Source organism: Bison bison, unplaced genomic scaffold (genome assembly GCF_000754665.1).
Source record: "Bison bison bison isolate TAMUID 2011002044 unplaced genomic scaffold, Bison_UMD1.0 scf7180017864077, whole genome shotgun sequence".
Taxonomy (NCBI): domain Eukaryota; kingdom Metazoa; phylum Chordata; class Mammalia; order Artiodactyla; family Bovidae; genus Bison; species Bison bison.
Window position 1 is genome coordinate 748,312 of NW_011494649.1, and position 21,011 is coordinate 769,322.

At 51.5% G+C, this 21,011-nt stretch overlaps 1 protein-coding gene across 1 annotated transcript in view; it reads left to right on the plus strand.

Annotated features, from left to right (window-relative positions):
* The first annotated feature begins 7,852 nt into the window (after positions 1-7,852).
* VDR (vitamin D (1,25- dihydroxyvitamin D3) receptor) overlaps positions 7,853-21,011 on the plus strand; it is a 105,382-nt gene continuing 92,223 nt past the window's right edge. The window contains exon 1 of the mRNA XM_010837550.1: positions 7,853-8,088. The gene's annotated coding sequence lies outside the window, so the exon portion shown is untranslated. The remainder of the gene's footprint in view (positions 8,089-21,011) is intronic.

Here is a 21,011-nt window from a genome sequence, read left to right on the forward strand (position 1 = left end):
TAGAGAGAGGGAGCCCCCTTGCCTGTCTGAGGCCCATCTTCCAAGTTCAGTTTTCCTATCTGAAGACCCCTTTTCACAGGGAATTCACCTGGGGCATCTGGGGAATGCATCCATCCTTCAGTTACACGGGGCCTCACTTCGTGGCTTCGCTGGAAGCCTGCCAAGGGCAAGGGGCAGTGAGCCTAATGTCCGCACTATGGACGGACACTGCAGAGGGAGTCCAGGCTGTCCCAGGAGCAGGGAGGGTGAGGAAGGCAGCAGAAGAGAAGGCCAGGGGAAGACTGAGGGCTGTGGATGCTTCATAAAGGAAGGCAGACAGGCTTAAGGGCTTGGGCCCATGTGAGGAAAACAGGTGCTCAGGGTGCTGGGGAATAGAAAGGGGGTCTGGGGGTTTAACCAGCAGAACCCCTGAGGCTTTCCGACAGTCTGTTGTCTGGGACAGACTGTACCCTCCTATTCCTCCTTGTCTCCCCAGCACCCAGCTCGAAGCCCAGTGTGTGGTAGGCCCTCAATAAATGCCTGCGGAATGACCTCACCTGGAGCCTGGCCTGCACCGCCTGGGGGAGTAGTCTCAGCATCTGCCATGGCCATCCGAGTGGCTGTTTTAATTGGGCAGCACATTCCTGAAGAGCCACCCATCACTTCTCACCTGTGCCTGGCTTCCAAGGTTATCTGAGTATCTGGTTACGAGCAGTGAGGTTACTGCAGACATGAGCTCACTGGGGCTCTTGGTGGTAGGGGGGTGGGGTGGGGAGCGGAGTGGGACCAACCAGAGATCCCTGCCCTCCCAGCTCCTCAGTTTCTCCATGTGCATCACATACCCCTGGCCCCACAGGCTGAGGGGAGTCATGCATCGAGTGGCTGCGGTCCTGAAAAGCCTTGCACACGAGAAAAGTGAGCGCTTAAAGTTGGCAGAGTTCTTCATGGTCTTTCTTCATCCTGTGCCCTTTGTTAATTCACACAGTGGAGACAACTTACTGTTGTTGTTTAGTCACTAAGTCCTGTTTGACTCTGTGACCCCAAAGACTGTAGCCCACCAGGCTTCCCTGTCTATGGGATTTTCCAGGCAAGAATACTGGAGCGGATTGCCATTTCCTTCTCCAGGGGATCTTCCGGACCCAGGGATGGAACACACATCTCCTGCATTGCAGGTGGGTTCTTTACTGCTGAACCACTAAGAAAGTCCAGAAAAAATTTGCTTGATGTTAAAAATACAGACCGGAACCAGATATGCCATTGCCTTGCTCCATATACTTTCCAAAGAGATTTGGGGACTCACTAGAGTGTAGAGAGAGGGTGCTGCAGACACTGGCCACGGGCAGATTTAAGGGGCACACAACCCGTTTAATTTAAGGATTCTGTGTTTATTCTAGCTCAGAGATTTCAGTGTGCAGAGCACTGGTGCATGTGTTGTTCAGATAAAGAGGAATAATAGGCCCTGCCCTCCAAGATTCCAGATCCAGTTCTAGTGAAACGGAGCAGGACTTTGCCCTGTCCCCCATGTCCTCTGCCAGCCTTTTGCCTGCGGAAAACTTTAGTCAAAAAATAAGTTTAATCAGAGAAGTGAGAAATGCTGAAACAAAGGAAAACAATCAAAGGAACCTAAATAATAATAATGTAGTCCTTAAGCATAGTCAAGGACCTTTAGTTCTTTCTCAAGGGCTATAGATAATATTCTGAGCCACATCCTGTGAGCTGTCTTATATATACCAAAACCCCAGGTGGAGAAGGTAACTCCATGATGACCAGACTGTACCCAGGTTATGAGCTGCCATAATTCTAAGAACTGACCGCAAAGACATGGGAACAAACTGACCCCGGAACTGAAGATTAACTGTACCTAAAACAATCAAGATGATGCTGGTCTGCAGACCACTGATGACCAATTTAAAGATGACTCTTAGAGATGTCTGCACATAGCCCCCCACCCCACCCTGTCTATAAAAGCTCTCACCCCTGCTTGTTGGGGGCAGTGGCAGGGGGGCAGTCGGTCTTTGGACAGACGTCTACAACCTTCCCCTTGCCCAACCCCTAGTTGCCAGCATCTGAAATAAAGCAAACTGTCCTTTCCACCAACCTGGCCTGTTTATTGGCTCTTGAGCGATGAGCAGCCGGACCCACCACACAAATTCCTCTCGGTAACGCTAGGAAGGTCTAGAGGGAGAAGGGGTAGAAGGTGGTCCCTTGCCTTTAAGAACCTCTTGTAGCAGTGGAGCAGTTTACCACTTACCTGGCACTTCCCTAGATGGGAAGCAGCTGTTACTTCCATTTTAGGCTGAGTCAGGGAGGCTGACTGCCCTAGCCATAGTGGTAAGGTCAGAACTGGATCAAGAGTGTTCTGCTCTCAAGCCCCACCTCTTTTTACTTTACTATGCTATACCCTATGAAGAATGGTCACAGGAAGTAAGTCTACAGGCCTGTTCCAGGAAGAGAAGTGACCCAGAGGGTGCTTGTATGCAAAAGGGATCTGGGTGGGGGGCTTCCCTGTGTGCTGAGCCCACAGCAGCTGGAGGCAGGGAGCTCTACCTAGAGAGCTCTTCCCACCTTGATGGAAAGACAGTGGGGATGCAGGGGCTTGTGCGTTCAAGGAACTGATAATCTACTACACACCACTGAAGGTCAGTGAGGCCAGGGACTTCTCAGCTCCATCCCCAAGGGCACAGAGGGGGCTGACTGTGGGGCCTACACTCACCTGACTCAGGGGTGCACCCTGGGACAGCCAATAGTGTTCTGAGTGCTGTCTGCATGGGAGGTATGAGCCTTCCTCCAGGAACTCAGGTGGACAAAAGATATCCTATTGAAGCAGGAGATAAATGGGCCCAGGGTAGGCATTTACAACTAGTTTCCTGTTTACATTTCCTGAGGAAGGAGCAAGTGGGCTCAGGGCTAGATATTTACAATCAGCCTCCTGTTTGCACTTAGAAATAAGCACCAAAAACAGGCCAAATAGCCAGGCTTTGTCTCCTGAGGACACCTGAAGATAACAGCTGTGGCAGGGATGGAGAGGAGCTAAGCCCTACCCGAGCAGAAGATCAAGAGGTCACATATTTCTCATCCTTGGGGCAGTGGAGACACTGCACATGTGTGGAGAGGCTCCTTGGTGATCGAGAAGGAGGGGTATCATCTCAGAACAAGTGATGTCAAGGTCCCTCTATAGGGCTCTGTGCTGAAATCCACCTTGGAAAAAAGTTGTGCATACATGTTGGGGAGGGTCCTAGGGCAGGTCAGGAAAAAGAAACCAGGTAATTGGCCAAAGATAAGCAAAGACTCCCCACATAAATGACTTAACCACCTCTTCACTGGGCTCCTTCTCAAAGAGGGGACACCCAACCTCTCTGGGAGTGTATCTCTGTGTTGCTTCTGTCTTAACTAAACAAGCTGTTTCTCTGAGTACTCTCCCATTTGTTGTGCTGTGTCTCTAATAATACACTTTTTATCATTTTTACAGTTTTTGCCTCCTTGAGGAATGCACTTTTCAATGAAGGCAAGGGCCAGGGGAATTTTGCGTCTAGTCTCTATCCCCTGCTATACTAGTGGCTAGGATTCCTGGTTTTCATCCAGGCTGCCCAGGTTCAATTCCTGGGTAGGGAACTAAGATCTCGCTTCAAGCTACTGCTCACTGCTGCTGCTTCTCCAAGATCACTATTTAAAAAAAGGGTGGGGGGAACCAACCTAAATCTAACTCAGAGTCCCAGACTGGTGCGGAATTTAATCTCCTTGGTCATCAAGGCTTCTTCTCTTCCCCAAGATGTCTCAAGAGCCCCACAGACTTGCTTCTGAGAGTCAGGAAGCAGGGGCAGGAAGGGCCTCTCACACTCGGCCCACCATGTCATGCTCTCTCCTCCTCATCCAGCACTCCACAGGCCTCTGATTTGGGGGCTGTTAGTGCTTTCTCGGGGTCTGGGAATCATTGCTCTGGCTGGCACGGCTGATGCCCAGGGTTCAGCATGCCCAGTGCACAGGGCAGACCCAGGGCAGGGGTCTCAGAGCCTCACAGCCTTGCCAATGGGCTTGCCTGCAGGCAGTCCTTTCAAAACCTATTGCTGTCACTTCGGGGGCCCTGAAGAGCTCTGGTACCGTAGTCCTTTATGCCTCGGTGCAGAAAAGAATTCGGCTAGAGCAGTGTGGTAGGCAAGAAGTGATTTATTAGAATAGGGTGTTTGTCAGGCTTACAAGCAGGCAGGTGAGAAATGCTGTGTCCCAAGAACACTCACTGGGCTACAGTTTTATAATCAAAGGAAAAGTGGTGGTGGGTGGCAGGGTGGAGAAGGGCCTTCTTTGTCTTTCTTGAGTAGATGTCACGTTTCCATCATCAGTTCCTCCCCCAGGTTGGGCAGGGAAGTTTACTTGTCCCTGTACGGTCAGGCCAGGACTATCATATAGCACTTTGGAAAAATATTTTCAGGTTTCAGTACAATGAGGGTTTTTTATTTTGAAAAGTCACCTTTCCATAAATGATTGCTTTTTGTGTGCACAGAACCTGTCCTAGGGATCATTAACTTATTGAGCTCAGTGGGCAGGATGTGGGTCTCTCGCCACCTTTGTTTTATTGTTTGGGGGCATGTCCCATGCTTCTGTTGTATGGTTTTGTTGCTAAGCAAGCTGCTTGGTTTTGTGGTTAAGCAAACCTGCTTTTTTGAGTAATCATTAACTTATCAGTGTCTCCCATATTTTTCTACTTACAATCCCCTAATGGGATTAACGGACTTCCCAGGTGGCACAGTGGTTAAAAAAAAAAAAATCCTCCTGCCAGTGCAGGAGACGCAGGAGGCGCGAGTTTGATCCCTGAGTCGGGACAATCCCCTGGAGAAGGAAACGGCAACCCACTCCAGTATTCTTGCCTGGGAAATCCCACGGATAAAGGAGCCCAGTGAGCTACAGTCCATGGGGTGGCAGAGTCAGAGACGACTGAGCACACACGCAGCCAGGCAGTGGGGTTAACTAATTACTTCTTTTGTCTCTTCATTCTGCCCCATCACTCTCCCCACTTGATGCAGGCTCCAGCTCTCCCTGCCCTCCCCTTGTTTTTCCTTTCTCTCTTCAACAGCACCTCAGGGACACCTAGTATTCTCTCTCTCAGCTCAATAGCTGAGCCATTGATGAAAGACTGATTAAGGAATAGTCTTAAAGCAGCCTTTTAAGAAAGCCTCTACCCCACAGAAATCAAAGAGCCCCAAAGGGCTGATATCTAAATGGAACAGGGGACAGAAATACAGGGAAAAGCAAAACACAAACTGACATCTTAAAAGGCACACCAAACTAGATTCTCTGGTAGGGGGACTTGCAGATGAAGGAGATAAATGCCTGCCCCTGAAGCCTATTAACAACTGTCCCCAGGGTCTATGTAATGGCTCTGGGGGCCTTGATCCTTATAACTGCCAAAGTCCCTCCACTGATGATGATCTGAGATGAGCACACTCTAAGTCACATTGATGTGTGTGCTAGCCACACGCAATGTAAACTCCACGGCCCTCCCTCCCCTCTGGGAATTGACACCCCTAAGCAATGCCACCCCCCTAAGAAGGTGAGAGGAGTAAGGGAGCCCCAGAGAGAGCCTGAGGGCAGGAGACAGTGATGGACTCCAAGAGGTTCTTAGAGAAACAAAATCCACACCCAACCCCATCCTGAAAGCCAACTGTCTGAAGAAGCTCTGGTGTCTTCCCTCCTGTCGACTTAAAAAATAGTCACAACCTAAAAGTTATGACTTTATTATACGCTTTATTTGATGGGGATTTTTAGGACTTCAAACCCAGGAGACAGCATCTCAAGTAACCCTGAGAGAACTGCTCCAAGGAGGCAAGGGGAGGAGACAGATCATATAGAAGTTTTGCTAAGGACAGGTAGTTTGGACTTCAAAAGATTATTGTTAATTGAAGAAAATCAGATATCCCAAGTTAAGGAAATTAGTGCTTTTCTAAGTATGGGAAGATGCAGGCGTCTGGGCTCACTGAAATTCATTTCATATGCATCCCAGCTATCCTGGGCCAGTATCCTCAGTTTTTTCCCCATCCTGAGCTCCCTTGGGGCTCACCATAGGGAGTGTCTGCAGTCCTGATGGCTGCTGGATCACAGGTATTCTCCTCTTTCCTGAGTGCCCTTAGGGCTCGCCAGTCACATTGGAGGGCTGCGATTGCTGATGGCTGTGACATCCTTGTTTACTGATACAGCAGGAAGCGCTCCATTTCTCACTCCTCATCCCTCTGTAGTCAGTGGTTGGATGCAGTCCTCCACATCTGTTGCCTAAGCAATTGTAATAGCCTGCCTAGTAGGCTTTCTGACTTCAAAATAAATGATCGTTTACTGAGTGTCTATTATGTGCCAGGCACTGGGGTAGGCACTACCTGGTCCGCTCAACAACTCTGCCCATGGGGCATCGTTACCGCCTTTAATGGATGAGGAGTCTGCAGCTTGGAGAAGTGAATCCATGTCACCCAGAGGAGTACAAGGGCTCCACGAGCCCCTGCTGCTTGCTCTTATAGCCCACATTCCATTGGTCTACTGGTCCTTTCCTAAATAAAATGCAGGGACTTCTCTGGTGGTCCAGTGACTAAGACTGTACTCCCAATGCAAGGGGCGTGGGTTCAATCCCTAGCCAGGGAACTAGATTCCACATGTAGCAACTAAGAATTTGCATGCTGCAACTAAAAATCCCACATGGTGCAACTAAGATCAAAGATCCTACCTTGCCGCAACCAAGACCTGGCACAGCCTAATTAATTAATTACAATACATAAAATGCAAACGTGGTGGTATCATCTTGTCTCTTAAAACCTTGGGTGGCTCCTCACAGGCTGCAGGAAAAGACCCAAACCCCTTCCACAGCTTGCAAGGACCTTCCAGTCTCCTGCTGCCCTCTTCCCTCTAACCACACGCTCTGACCACAGCAGACTATTTGTAGCTCCCTAAACATGCCGGGACTCTATGTGCTCGCTAGTTCTGCCCTCTTTGTGTGGGATATTCTTTCCTCCCTGCCCCACCCAATCCACACCCTTTGTCCTACTCCCAGAGAGATCCTACACAGCCACCCAAGCCCAGCCCAGATGTCACTCTGGAATCTTCTCCTGCCGCCCCTGCGCACACGCTGCCTGGCATCAGCCCTGCTGTCTTCACATCTATCTGTCTCTTCTCTAGCGCCTGTGCTTTCTCCATTATAATCCTCTGTTAACCAGGCTGAATGTCCTGTTAGACTGTCCATTCCGTGTGGGCAGAGATGGTGTCTCTGGAGCCTAGAGGATAGCCTGGCAGAGAGTAGAAGCTCCACAGCTGTGTGTAGGATGAGGGAATGAGTTAAGTGAGTACAAGATGAGCACCTCAGGACAAGGACAGTGTCACAGTCACAGGACACGGTCTGCATCCCCATCTCATGGCAGGTGCCCAGCCCCTGGTGGACGTGCAGTCAAGTGTGAGTGAATGAAGGTGAGAAGAGGAGAGAGGATGGAGGGGGCAGAGAAAAGGGAAGGTTGGATTCACAAAGCAGTTGCAGCATGTGCACTACTTTGTTCCTTCCACCAGGGGGCGCAAAAGGCCCAGCAGCCTGGCCCTCAGTTCTTGAGGCTCAGCCTTAACACCGGCAGAGGTTTGGGGTTGTTTGCTTCCACAGAAGAAGGCAATGGCAACCCACTCCAGAAGAAGGAGAAGGCAATGGCACCCCACTCCAGTACTCTTGCCTGGAAAATCCCATGGACGGAGGAGCCTGGTAGGCTGCAGTCCATGGGGTCGCTAGGAGTCGGACACGACTGAGCGACTTCACTTTCACTTTTCACTTTCATGCATTGGAGAAGGAAATGGCAACCCACTCCAGCGTTCTTGCCTGGAGAATCCCAGGGGCGCCGGAGCCTGGTGGGCTGCCGTCTACGGGGTCACACAGAGTCGGACACTACTGAAGCGACTTAGCAGCAGCAGCAGCAGCAGCTTCCACAGAAGGATTCAGGAGGAGCCAAGATCCCAGGAAAGGAACCCACCCAAAGCTGAGGTACCACAGCAGCAGACCTGGCACTGACCTGGCCTGTCCTGCCTGGTGGGACCAGAAGCAGCCAGCTACCTGTCCTGGGATCTCCATGCACCCAGGCGAGGCCCAACTTGGGACAGGTAGGTCCTTGCAACTGGAGTCGAGCTGGCCCAGAGCTGAGAAAGAACTCAGAGCCCTCCACGTCATGGGCCTGGGGCAGGTGGTTTTCACAGATTTCCTGGACAGGAGGCAGTTGTTTCGAATTCACAGCTTTGTCTTCCCACTTCTCCTGTGCTAGTAAAGGCCAGCCTTGCAGGGACTTGGGGCAGAGAGACAATGACGAACAAAACACAGTCATTGCCCTCCGGGTGCTCCCTCCCTCCCTGTGGAAGCTGTGCACCTGAGTGTGACCTTGGGCACCACCTTTAACCCTTTCTGGGCCTCAGCTTCCTCATATATTGTTGTTCAGTCACTAAGTCGTGTCTAACTGCAGCACGCCAGGCTTCCCTGTCCTTCACCACCCCTGGAGTTTGCTCAGACTCATGTCCACTGAGTCAGTGATGCCATCCAACCATATGTAGCATTGTTAAAATGATGAAATGAGCTAATTCATGAGAAATTTCTAGAATACTGCCCATCAGGCAATAAGCATTCAATAAACGGCAGCTATTATCAGATATTATGGTGATGGTGATTCAGTATCAACAAGCTCTTAGAAGCTTGCATGGAAGGCCCACAGGAGACTGGCCAATGCCACCAGCTTTGAATTAGCCTTGAGCATCCACCCAGCTGGTCTTTCCATGGCAAGCCTTAGGGATGGAGAAGAAAAATGAATACTCTGTGCTCACGAGGCCTTCAGACCTGAAACGGAACACACCAAACAGATCCAGAGAGAAAACTGAGGCTCAGACCCCGTGACTGGAAGAGGCCTCAGAGACAAGTGGACTCAAGACAGAGAGAAGTGTCCAGCCCAGGGACCTGCCACCCTATCTCTTGGGGTCTTTAGGCCACATGGCTGCATGGGCACAAGACAGCTTGGTGACTTTGGTCTAAGTTAAATGCCACCAAACATTTGTATTATAGAGAATTTTTAGTAGTTTTGGCCTCTAACCCACCCCTGTGAACAGGTGTGCAAGGGGACCAGTACAAACAGGACGGGTGAGAGGATTGGATGGGAGGTGTCAGAGGGAGGTGAGAAAGCAGCCTGGGATGCTGGAGAGATGGAGGGTGAATCTGGACCGTGGTCGCTGTGGCCAGGCCTGGGTTCAGCTATGCATTCTTTCTCTCTGAGCACTGGGCAGGGGTGGGGGTGGCCTCTTGAGTGGTGGGGGTCACATGCTGGGAGTTGGGTCCCCTGGGTCCTGGTTTTGTCTGCTCCTGCCTCAGCTTTCTCTGCTCTATACCTTCTGCCCCTGCCACTGAGATAGGCCCAAAGTCCCCACTCTCCTTCCAGAAGTGGTGCTTGTGCTGCTTCCTCCACGAAGCCCTCCTTGATTCTGATCCTCTGCCAGGCACCATCTCTGAACTTTCATGTGAACTTGCTTATACTGTCTCATGGGGTTCTTGCCTTGCCTTTGCACGTACAGAGGTAGCAGAGTACAGCACTAAGAGCATGGATTCTGGGCTCCCTGGGCCAAGATTCTGCCTCTAGCCTTTACAGTTGTATGGTGGGGTGAAAGTTTCCTAACTTCTGTGTGCCTTGGTTTTCTCCTCTACAAGATGAGAAGAACAGCAGTACTTTCTGTATAGGGCTGATAGGATTTTAAAATTTTATTTAAATATCTGGCTGTGTTGGGTCTTGGTACCTACACTTGGGTTTTCTCTAGTTGCGGTGAGCAGGCTTCTCCTTGTGGTGGGTTCTCTCGTTGTGGAGCAGGCCTTCAGTGGTTGCAGCACTCGGGCTCAGTAGTTGTGGCTCGTGGGCACTAGGGTGGGCAGGGTTCAGCAGTTGCTGCTCGCAGGCTCAGTAGCTGGGGCGCACGGCTTTGCTGCCTAGTGGCATGTGGAATCTTCCAAGACCAGGAATCGAACCCATGTCCCCTGCGTTGGCAGGTGGATTCTCAGTCACTGGACCACCAGGGAAGCCCTGATAGGGCTTTGAACCACATTTGTAAAAGTACTCAGGCCTGGACCTCGAAACACTCTCTAAGTGTATGTTCTTGTTGTCACTGGAGGGCCTGTGCCTTACCCTCTCCTGAAGCCTGTCACTCCTTGAGGAGAGGTCTCTTTACTTAACTGATTTGTGTCCCTTCAGGGCCCCAGCCCAAGGCCTGGCCACCACGAGTCTTCACTGACCTTGTGTGGAATGGTGATGGGACCCGAGGGCCCTCTTGCCTGGCCTCCTGTCCCTCTGGGGCCCCCAGAGAGCCGGGCTGCCTCCGTGGCTGAGGCCCTGCCTCCCACAGCCCTGCCTGAGCTCCGGCAATTTTCCCTGGCAGCTCCCACGTTCTGGACTAACTTTAGGGTTGGTTTCCAGCTGTGGTTGGATTTTTCTGTTTGAAAAATATTTTAAGCAGCTGGTGGGGAAGGGGTGGAGAGGTGGGAAAAGAATAATAAATAGGGTCATGAAAGGAAGATTGTCTACATGGCTTGGAGTGGCCTCTGCCTCCAGCATGGTCTCTGGACTGTGCCAAGGACTGGGGAGCTTCAGGTGATTGGGGGTGGGGACGGGACATCCTGGTGGCTTTACAGGCTGACGAGAAAGACTCTCTCTACTTCGCAAGCACTTCTTGTTCCTGCTTTCACTTTACTCCCTGTACAGGTTCTGACGGTGCAAGAAAGGAACAGATAGGGAAGAGCTAGTTCTGCAGCAGGCAGGCTTGAGGTTAGATCCCGAGAAGAACGTAGTATCAGAATTTATCCCAGAAACCCACTCGTACGTCACTCAAGGCTGTTTTCCTCCAGAACTCAACTTCCTTCTTAGCTCTTATTACACAAAACTTCAGACAGCCCCCCACCCTGTTGCTCTTCATTCCCCTAACAACAGAAGTTCCATCTGCCTGCACCCCAGTTTCATCAGCTTCCTCTTCCCTTTCAGCTTGGCTCTACCACTGAGGCCCTCCGGCTCTTTTCACCTGGGGGGTGCGGTGAGGTGGGGAGACCTCCCAGAGGAGCCGGCAAAGGCTCAGGCTGGGGGCAAGGGTCAGAAGCCCAGGGGCTGCCCCACCCTGCAATGCAGTTAGAAGGTTCCTGCTGCCCCTGTGCTGTCTGGGCAGGATGGAGGAGACTGAGGCCCACAGAAAATCAGGGAGACGAGACAGACTAAATCACAGAGTCGAACAGAAGCCGAGTCAGGAAAAGTCAGGGAGCAAGTCAGATGGGGGGTAGGGAGCTGACGGTCACCAGGCAGAAGCCTGGCCAGGCCCCACAGAAATTCCTGTGGCCTCTGATGGCAGGGTGGGCTCAGGCCTGAGGACCATTGGGGTACTGTGGCCCAGCATGGTGTCTCTGGCCTGGGATGGCAGCGGGGGCCCTGCCTCCATGCCCAGTTCTCCCAAGGGAGCCCTCCACTGGAGTCAGAGCCAGCACAGGGGGGACACTGTTGTGCAGACTGGGCCTTGGAGCCCTGGGGTGCTGTGGGGTGGCAGAGAATGCCTCACTGTCTAGGAGAGCTAGGAGCAGGGCCAGGAAAGGCTGGGAAGTCGGGGGGGCAGACATTCCAGGCATGAGGAAGGACCCCAGTGAAGCAGGAAGTGGTGGGCCTGGGGACCAAGGATGGGGCCATGCTGCTGAAGAATGCGGAGTGGCAGCTGGGTGCAGAAAGGAGGCTGTCTGAGGTTCAGGGAACTTTGCAGGGGTGAGAATAATGCCAGCCCGGAAGTTGGGTGGGCAGCTGTGCGCATAGCTCTCAGCCCTCTGTGGTGGGGAGGAGCTGTGGGGAAGAACAGGCTAGTTTTGAGTGGACCTACAGCAACCCACACCTCTTAGGCACCTCTGCCCTCCCAGGCCTCCCCTAGCAAAGAAAACAACACTGGTCTAGGTTTATAAATGAAATCTCTACTTGTTAGGTCACCCTTGCTGCACAGCTAACCCTGACCTCAGAGAGTATGAATGGGAACTTATACTTGCTCATATTATTTTACATTTATGCTGAATATGAAACTTTTCAAAACATTTTTTATGAAATATCTCATACATCTGTTAAATATATACGTATATGAACAGTTTAATAAATAATTATAAATTAAACATCCTTGTTCCCATAGCCCAGAATCAGAACCCTGCCAGGACCTCAGAGGTCCTTGTGTCCTGCCCTGATCACAGCCCTATTCTCTGCCCTGGAGGGAGCCAGATCCTGACACCTGATTGTCATTTCCTTGTTTGTCTTCCGAAGCATTTCGTCTCATAGATATTATCATCTTTGAGTTTCACAATAACTTTATTAATCCCATGTTACAGATGAGGAAACTGAGGCTCAGATGGTTTTAATAACCTTAGTCCAAGATCACCCAACGTGTAAGCGGCAGAATCAGGATCACATTTGGACTGGCTGAGGCCCAGGTGATTTCTTAATCAAACCGGGATCCAAAGGAAACCCTGGGACAACCCCGGTTTTGGAGATGGGTGCCCCAGTGCCCCAGAGGAGGGGGAGGCCATCTTCATGACCAGGCCATGCACTCCTCTCCTGGATTTGTTGACTCCCTTGACTGGGCAGGGTCCTGCTGTGTGAATACCTGGCAGGAAATGCTGGAAGCCTGGGGGGCTTGGGAGGGGAGGGGGGGAGGGAGGCGGAGTAAATGGAGGCTGGGGAAGGAAGAGGATGGGATCCGTGCCTAGAGAGAGCTTCGGGCCCTGCCAGACACAAGCCAGGGGAGCCCAGGTCTGTGGGGATGTGCCTGAGCCAGGTGTGCACCCAGGTTTTTGCCAGATTTACCAGATGTGCCCTCCTTGGTGGGCTAGATGTGCTTGGTGTGAGCATGCGCACAGGAGTGTGTGTGTGTGAGTGCGTGCACACACCTGGCATGTCTATGCACGTGCCCAACTCTATCTACATACTTAGACTGCTCTAAACCACCTCTCCAACCCTCATCTTTTTTTTTAATTATAAAATTATACACGCTTGGGGGCTTCCCTGGTGGCTAGGGTGGGTTAAGTGTCTGCCTGCAATGCAGGAGACCCGGGTTTGATCCCTGGGTTGGGAAGATCCCCTGGAGGAGGGCATGGCAACCCACTCCAGTGTTCTTGCCTGGAGAATCCCAAGGACAGAGGAGGCTCTCAGGCTACAGTCCATGGGGTCAGAAAGTGTCAGACACGTCTGAGCAACTAAGCACGCACGCACTTGCTTAGTATAAAAATTCAAATAAGAAATTCTTTCCTTTAATTCTAATCCAAATGACCCCGGGCATAAGTTTGGACATTTATTTTTCTGTGCTTCCTTCTAAGCACATTCAAAGTGAAAGTGAAGTCGTTCAGTTGTGTCCGACTCTTTGCAACCCCATGGATTATAGCCCGCCAGGCTCCTCCATCCATGGGATTTTCCAGGCAAGAGTACTTGAGTGGGTTGCCATTTCCTTCTCCAGGGGATCTTCCCAACCTAGGGATTGAAAGTGGGTCTCCCGCATTGCAGGCAGATGCTTTACCATCTGAGTCACTATAGTTATTTAAATACAGATATCCAAGTACAGTGGTTTGAAGTCTAATTATTTTTTGTAAAATGGTTTCATAATCTACTCATTGTTTTCCCACTTACTGTACTTTGGTACAGGGAGGATGCTCCCTGTCTGGATACATGGGTTTGTCTGACATTTTTAAAAAGTTGAAGAGGGCTCCATGACATACCATCATGTGTTTAACTGGGTGGGCCTCTCCCAGTCCCAGATTGCTCATAAGCTGAGAGTCAGGTATCAGTGGAGGCGGGGGCCACAGAGACGGGCCCCACCAAGGGAGGCGGCCCAGTTCCAACTGCACTCTGTGTGCTTAGTCGCTTCAGCCGTGTCTGACTCTCTGCAACCCCATGGACTGTTGCCTGCCAGGCCCCTCTGTCCATGGGATTCTCCAGACAAGAATACTGGAGTAGGTTGCCATGCCCTCCTCCAGGGGATCTCCCCAACCCAGGGACTGGACCCAGGTCTCCCGCAGTGTGGGCGGATTCTTTACCAGCTGAGCCACCAGGGAAGCCCAACTGCCCTTTAGCCTCCTACCAATGAGGCCACCCACCCAAAGTCCACACCTCCTATGCTCTGTCATTGGCCTCTGCACAGGGGCGCAGGTTTAGGGGGCCGCTAGGTGCAGTGAGCTCCTGAGCTCTAAGGCGGTCTGATCTTAGAGAGCTGGGAGGACTTGGGATTGAGGACCCAGAGGTCAGGAGGCTCTGCCCCACCCTGCAGAGCAGAGAGTGTGCCTCCTACCCAAACGGCCCCAGCAGAGGGCGCCATGCTGGTGGTGAGCCTGGCACTGCCCTAGGCCCAGGTGGCAGCTTCCAGCTTCCCAGAGGGCACGGTGATGGGAACTGAGCCAGACAGTTCAGCAAGCTTGGTGCCCCCGCCCCTGCACGAGTGTCATGGAAAATCCGAAGCCTTGATCTTTGTTCTTGATCGCTCCTCCCCAACTTTTACAACTGGAAACTTGCAGCCTCTTTGTTCCCATCAGCTTGGGAGGGAGGTGTGTGAGGGGGGTGGGGGCGGTGGCTGAATCAGCAGAGGGGGGTACAGAGCCTGCTGCTTCTGGGGATCAACCACGACCCCTTCTCTCTCTCACCCACACTCATAGTTTGTCTGTAACCAGAGGGCACTGCTGTGCTGGGAGGCAGAAGGAGAGGGGATGGGCCTGGCCTTGGGTTCCTTCTTGGGTAAACCGTCTCCCCTCGCTGAGACCAATCCCCCAGGGGACCAGGGCCTGAGTCCCTTGCTACTAGCACCCCAAATTCCTCTAAAGTCCTGGTGGCACGTGGCTCCCAGCCCTGCTCATTCCTCAGGCAGGTCCTGTATGTCTGTTTGTACCCCTGGATCCAGATCCAATTAGAAATTTATGGTAAGGAAACCACGAGGAGAGGTTACTGCCTTCCCCTGTGCCTTGCCCGCTTGTGCGGGCCTCTCCCCCTTCTCCAGCATGGCCAGAGTTCATGGAAACTTCTCAGGTCAGTGATTCTCACCTTCCTTTCCTTCCCTGGGAGAGAGGGGCTCAACCCTTGTGCTCTGGAGTCTAGCACCTTCCACTCCTCAAAGCCCTGCTTTCCTGGGGATGGTGTGCTATGAAGGAAGAGGGGCAGGCCTGGGGGCCTCACTCCATCTTCCAGCACCATCTGCTCGATGACAAGTTGTGTCTCTTGCTTCCTGCGATCTTAGAAGTGAGCCTGGCAATAGGAAGTGAAGCAGAGAGATGGAGGCATCCTTGTTCCTAAGGTGAGCGAGGACAGGGGTGCTGAAAGAGGGAGAAGGACCAGATCCTTATTCAGCAGGTTCTGCACCCAAAACCCACCCATCAGCCAGCAAGTCATAGATGCTGTTAGATCAGCCTTCCCTCTGAGGACCTTGTCATCTGCTGTGTGTGTGAGCGTGTGTTAGGGGCAGTGTGTGCATAACCTTTTGGACCTTGGGCAAGGAGATCTGAGGGAGGCTGGGGTGGTCGAGGCCTGCCTCCTGAAGTAGGGTGGGAGGCCACCCCTCCCTGACCACAGGCAACTGGGGCTGCCCAGGCCACAGCTGCCTGGCTGGGCCTCAGCGGGGCTCTGCCTGCTTGTCTGTCTGGGTGATGTTCTCATCTGGGGTCCAGAACAGGCAGTGCTGTGAGGCAGAGGGGACCGAGCTTGCTGGCCTGGGCACTGGTGCATGGCCATTAACTGAGGAGGCTCTGCCTGCCAGGACCCATTGCTTCTGGCCGGGCCGGAGCAAGACTGAAGAGCAGAGCCCACCCCTGCAGGCCAGGGAGGGCTGCTGGGGGCTGAGGGACCGCAGGCCAGGTCTCTCCGGGCCCCACATCCGATGTGCCTCACCGCCCAAGCGGCACAGATTATTTTTGCTCCTTCAGGCTCTGCCAGGGCCTTTGCCCCATCTCCAGGAGTTACTTAGTTACCAGCATTGGTTTTCTATTTCCAGAGCGAGGCACGCCCTCCCCTCCCAGCTGCATTCACCCGGGTCCTGGCACTTCCTCTCCATGCAGCCCAAAATGGGGCCTGAGAGGCTGAGGTCCAGGTTCAAGGGTAGGTGGTGATAGTCACTAAATCGTGTCTGACTCTTGCGACCCCATTGACTGGGGCCTGCCAGGCTCCTCTGTCCATGAGATTCTATAGGCAAGAATACTGGAGTGGGTTGACATTTCCTTCTCCAGGGGATCTTCCCGACCCAGGCCTCAAACTGGGGTCTCCTGCATTGCAGGCAGATTCTTTATCAACTGAGCTACGAGAGAAGCCCTGTTTGGGGGTAGAGATTTCCTCAACTCTATTGGAAGAGGTAGGGGCGCCTGAGGGAGGCCTAACCCCGTCTCGTTCACACTTTCATTCTCTGGCTTCCACCCAGAATGCAGAACAGGTCTTTTAAAAATCCCTCTACCAGATCCACACCGCCTCCCCTAGAGCCATAAGTTGAGGGGACATGACACTTGCCTCTACTTCCTCCTCAGCCATCCCCTCTTCACCATGCCCTCCAGCCTGACTTCTGCCTGCCACCATTCATCATAAATCCACCAGACTCTCACCTCACAGGCTTCCTCTCTCTCTGCTGCTTTAACTTAGCTGACCGCACCCTGAAACCCTTCCCTCTCCGGGCTTCCCCACAGGCGCTCTCCTGGTTTTCTTCCTGCCCCGGTGGTGACTTCAAAGCGACTCTAAAGCCAGTGCCCTTGGACTTGGTCTGGGGCTCCTCTCTATACGTTTCCATGGCTGTACACACCACCCACAAGATGGCAAGTCCACATTTCTGACTGGCCCTTTCCTCCCCTTTGAGGCCCAATTTCCAGAGGCAAGTCCCACGTGACATTTCTACCTGAGGTGCCCGGTCATTTTGAGCTTAACCTGTCTTGAAACGAACTCGGGATTCTCACCCGCTACCTACTCGCCCAGGCTTGCCTATGTCACCTCCGCCTTCCTCATTGCTAAGGACTGTGGTCCTTGATTCCTCCTCACCTTCCACATCTGTATTATCATCAGGTCCAGCAAACCCTGCCTCCAAAGTGTACTGCTAATCCCACCATTTCTCTCAATTGCCATGACCATGCCAACGTCTTCAAATTATCCTCCTCTCCTCACCTGGACTCTACCCTCGTGACCAGTCGCCTGCTCTCAGCTTGGGACTCCTCCATTTCAGTCCCCATGAGCATTAAGAATCATCATTCAGACCATAGTAGCGTTTCCCCGCAAACCGTTCAGAGTGTCTGTGTGTGTGTGTGTGTGTGTGTGTGTGTGCGCGCGCGCACACGCTCAGAATGCTACTGTAGACTGTAAGGCAGGTCCTGAGTAATTCTGGACTTCCCCATGTCCCCAGCTTCATGTTCTGCCCTCCTTACTGACCAGGCACTTGGCTCTTTCAGTTCCTAAAGGTTGAAGTTCTTTTTCTGCCTCAGGGCCTAGAACTTCCACTCCCCCTGCCTGCCCCTCCCTCTCCAACAGCCAGCCCCACTCTCATCCTGTCTGTTGGCCTGAGTGTCGTCTCCTCAGAGAGGCTTTCCACACTGCCCTGTTCACACTACCCCTCTAGGTCTCAGCTGGCAAAGCCAAGTTAGCCTGTGGGGCTGGAGGAGACGGGAGGAGGGGGCACTCCCTGGGACAATGCTGCCTGCCACAAGCGGTGGAGCACAAACTTCCAGCAGTTTCTTTACACCCAAGCCTAGGGGATCTGCTGGGACACAGGATGGAACCAGCCACCAGCATATGTCCAGGGGTGTCCTGGCCTCACCAGCCTCTCCCAGTGACATTAAACATATTGTCCTCAGTCCCTCAGAGGATTCCAAGGTCTGGGGAATATGAGCAGTATGGGAGAAGAGGCTGGTGAAATGCGAGCCCTACCCTGATCCCCTTCCATCCCAAGGGTCTCAGATCCTTCCAACTCTGGGGCTATAGGCAGGGTCACATTGCTTTGCTTGGAAACCCCAGGGCTCAGCCCCCGTCAGGGTGGGCTCTGAGAAGGTATCCTTGCCCTCCTCCTCCTCCTCCAGAAGAGCCAGGCCCTCCCCCACTTAGGCTCCTGTGGCATCAGAGATCTGTGCAGCTCACCCTCCCCAGGGTCTTCTATGCCTAAGAATTAGAAGCGTCTTCCTGGCTTTGTCTCTTCCAGTGGCATTTGTGGTATATGGAGCCCAGGTCTCTGAGAACCAAGATGATCTTGTTTTAGCTAACTCTTTTTCTGTCTTTCCAATTCCCCATGGCTCTGTCTATTTCCTTTGTGTCTCTCTGTGTGTGCTGTCTTTAGTTGCTCAGTCATGTCTGACTCTTTGTGAGCCCTGTGGACTGTAGCCCACCAGGCTTCCCTGTCCATGGGGATTCTCCATACAAGAATACTGGAGTGGGTTGCCATGCCCTCCAACAGGGAATCTTCCTCACCCAGGGATCAAACCCAAGATCTCCCGCATTGCAGGCAGATTCTTTACCAGCTGAGCTACCAGGGAAGCCCTGTATCTCTCTGTTGCTTCCCAATTAATTGATAATTTTCAAGGAGATGTAGCTTGGGTATGGGGAATCCCTTCCTTGAGTCCTCGTGGGACTGACACGTGGGATTTCCCAGCATCGGGTCCAGCACCTAAAGAATGAGTCTAGACACATGCTTTACACATTTCCCTCATCACATTCGATCTGATTCCTAGGGCTGCTCTCTACCTGTGCAAACACACACATAGTCACATGTATGCACACTTGCATATATATATTCTCTCAGCCGTGCTTGCATATACATTGACACACGTACACAGCACCTGGATGCCATCCATCTATCTATCCTGTAACAGAAGGCATTGGTGTGTGTGTCAGGAAGGGGCCCGCTGTTGCTGATATCCACGGGAGAATTCATCCTCTGGCCCTTTGTTGAACAAACCTCACGATGTGCTGTTTGAGTCTTAGAAGGCACTCCTTGCACGAGATGGCTTATTGCTGTTGTTCAGTCACTCAGCCATGTCTGACTCTTTGCAGCACACCAGGCTTCCCTGTCCTTCACTGTCTCCCCCAGTTTGCTCAAACTCTTGTCCATTGAGTCAGTGATGCCATCCAACCATCTCATCCTCTGTCGCCCCCATCTCCTCTTGTCTTCAGTCTTTCCCAGCATCAGGGTCTTTTCCAATGAGTTGGCTCTTTGCATCAAGTGGCCAAAGTATTGGCACTTCAACTTCAGCATTGGTCCTTCCAAAGAATATTCAGGGTTGATTTCTTTTAGGATTGACTGGTTTGATTTCCTTGCAGTCCAAGGGACTCTCAAGAGTCTTCTACAACATCACAGTTCAAAAGCATCACTTCTTCAATGCTCAGCCTTCTTTATGGTCCAACTCTCACATCCATACACGACTACTAGAAAAACCATAGCTTTGACCATCGGACCTTTGTAGCATATTGGACACCAGGGAGAGATAGGTTTGTTTGTGGGTGAGGGCTGTTTAGCTTAGAGGGCAGTTGGATAAAGAAGGAGCCACAACATGATAGGAGGCTTGAGCCCAAGTAGAAGACAATTCCCCATGGCAGGAATGTAGGGAAAGAGAATACTGGAAGACTTTTAAGGATACAGATGCTAGTGATCAGCATTAAGAGCTATTCTGTTGTGCGGCAAAGAACAGCCCTTCTGTTTTTTTTCCATTCACAGGGCAAGTTAGCTACATCCACTGACCTTGGTGAGTGATGTTTTGGAGAAATCAAGCAAAATGGAGTGAATCTGATACTCTAATCCATGCAAGTACAGAGTGGAAATGTCCACAGGAGGCAAGACATGAGAGAGAAAATCCCACAGAAGCACAAACTTAGAGCCAGAAGTGAGCGAAGTGGCTGGGGTCAGGGTAGGGGGACCTAAGGCCAATGTCCACTCCTAGACATACTGGGAGGGACCCTGGATTTCCTGCCTCCTATGGGATGAATGTTTGAATTTATATCTCAAAGAACAAATGACCCAAGCCGAACTTCATGTAAATCACATGTTAAAACGTGTGTGCTCCCACTCACATGAGAATTTCTTTCCCCTTAATAGAGCATGAATGAAGCAGCGATTTGGCAAGTAACAGGTTAACTTTATAATGAAGACAGCCAAACCAGAATATTTAGGTTCAAAAATCTACCACTGGCCTGAAGGATCTGGTTTGGCCTTCCTGACTTAGCAAATTAACCAGGAAATTGCCAAAGCCCTGAACTTGTGTTGGACACACACTCTTTTAGCATGGCCTGCATCCTTGTAGATACATAGATATCTCTCCACACATCATTATTAACATCTCTCCACATGTTATTACATCTAATTTATATTTGTAACCGACTCAGTGATTGTCCCAGATTATCCAAAACCAAACTTTCTTAGCAGGCTGGTTTTCTACAGCTGCCTAGCATGCAACTAAACCATAGGTAGAAAACACTGAAAAAATTGGACATGCCAAACAAAGAGAAAGCCATGATTGCCTCTGTTCTTGTCATTGGGATGACATTTACTATTAGCCTAAATTGCACATAAATTGGCGAAGAAAACCTGCTTTTCTTTTAACAGGACCCTGAGTAATAAGCACCAAATAGGAAACAAATTTAAAGTTAAGAAATAGGGGGCTTCCCTAGTAGTCCAGTGGCTAAGATTCCACAATCCCGATGCAGGGGGCCTGGAATCAATCCCTGGTCAGGATACTGACATCCTGCATACTACAACTGAGACTTGGTGCAGCCAAATTAATATTAAGAAAAGAAAGAAAAAAAGAAATAGGAAGATGGCAGGTTTAATGGAAGCCTTTTGAGTCAAAAGAGATTTTTTTTGCATTTTCACCTTAGTTTTGTTAGAGACTTGCTTTCAGAATGTGTCAGCGTCATCTGTACCACGACGAAGTAGGTATAGGTGCTTTAGAGAAGTCCTTCCGGCTCTAAAATACTGAAACTCCCCCAGAGTGGGAGCCTTAGTACTCAAGCGGGTTGTCTGGTGTTTACAAGAATGGGCTGATATGGTGGACATGTGTGCTAAGTCAC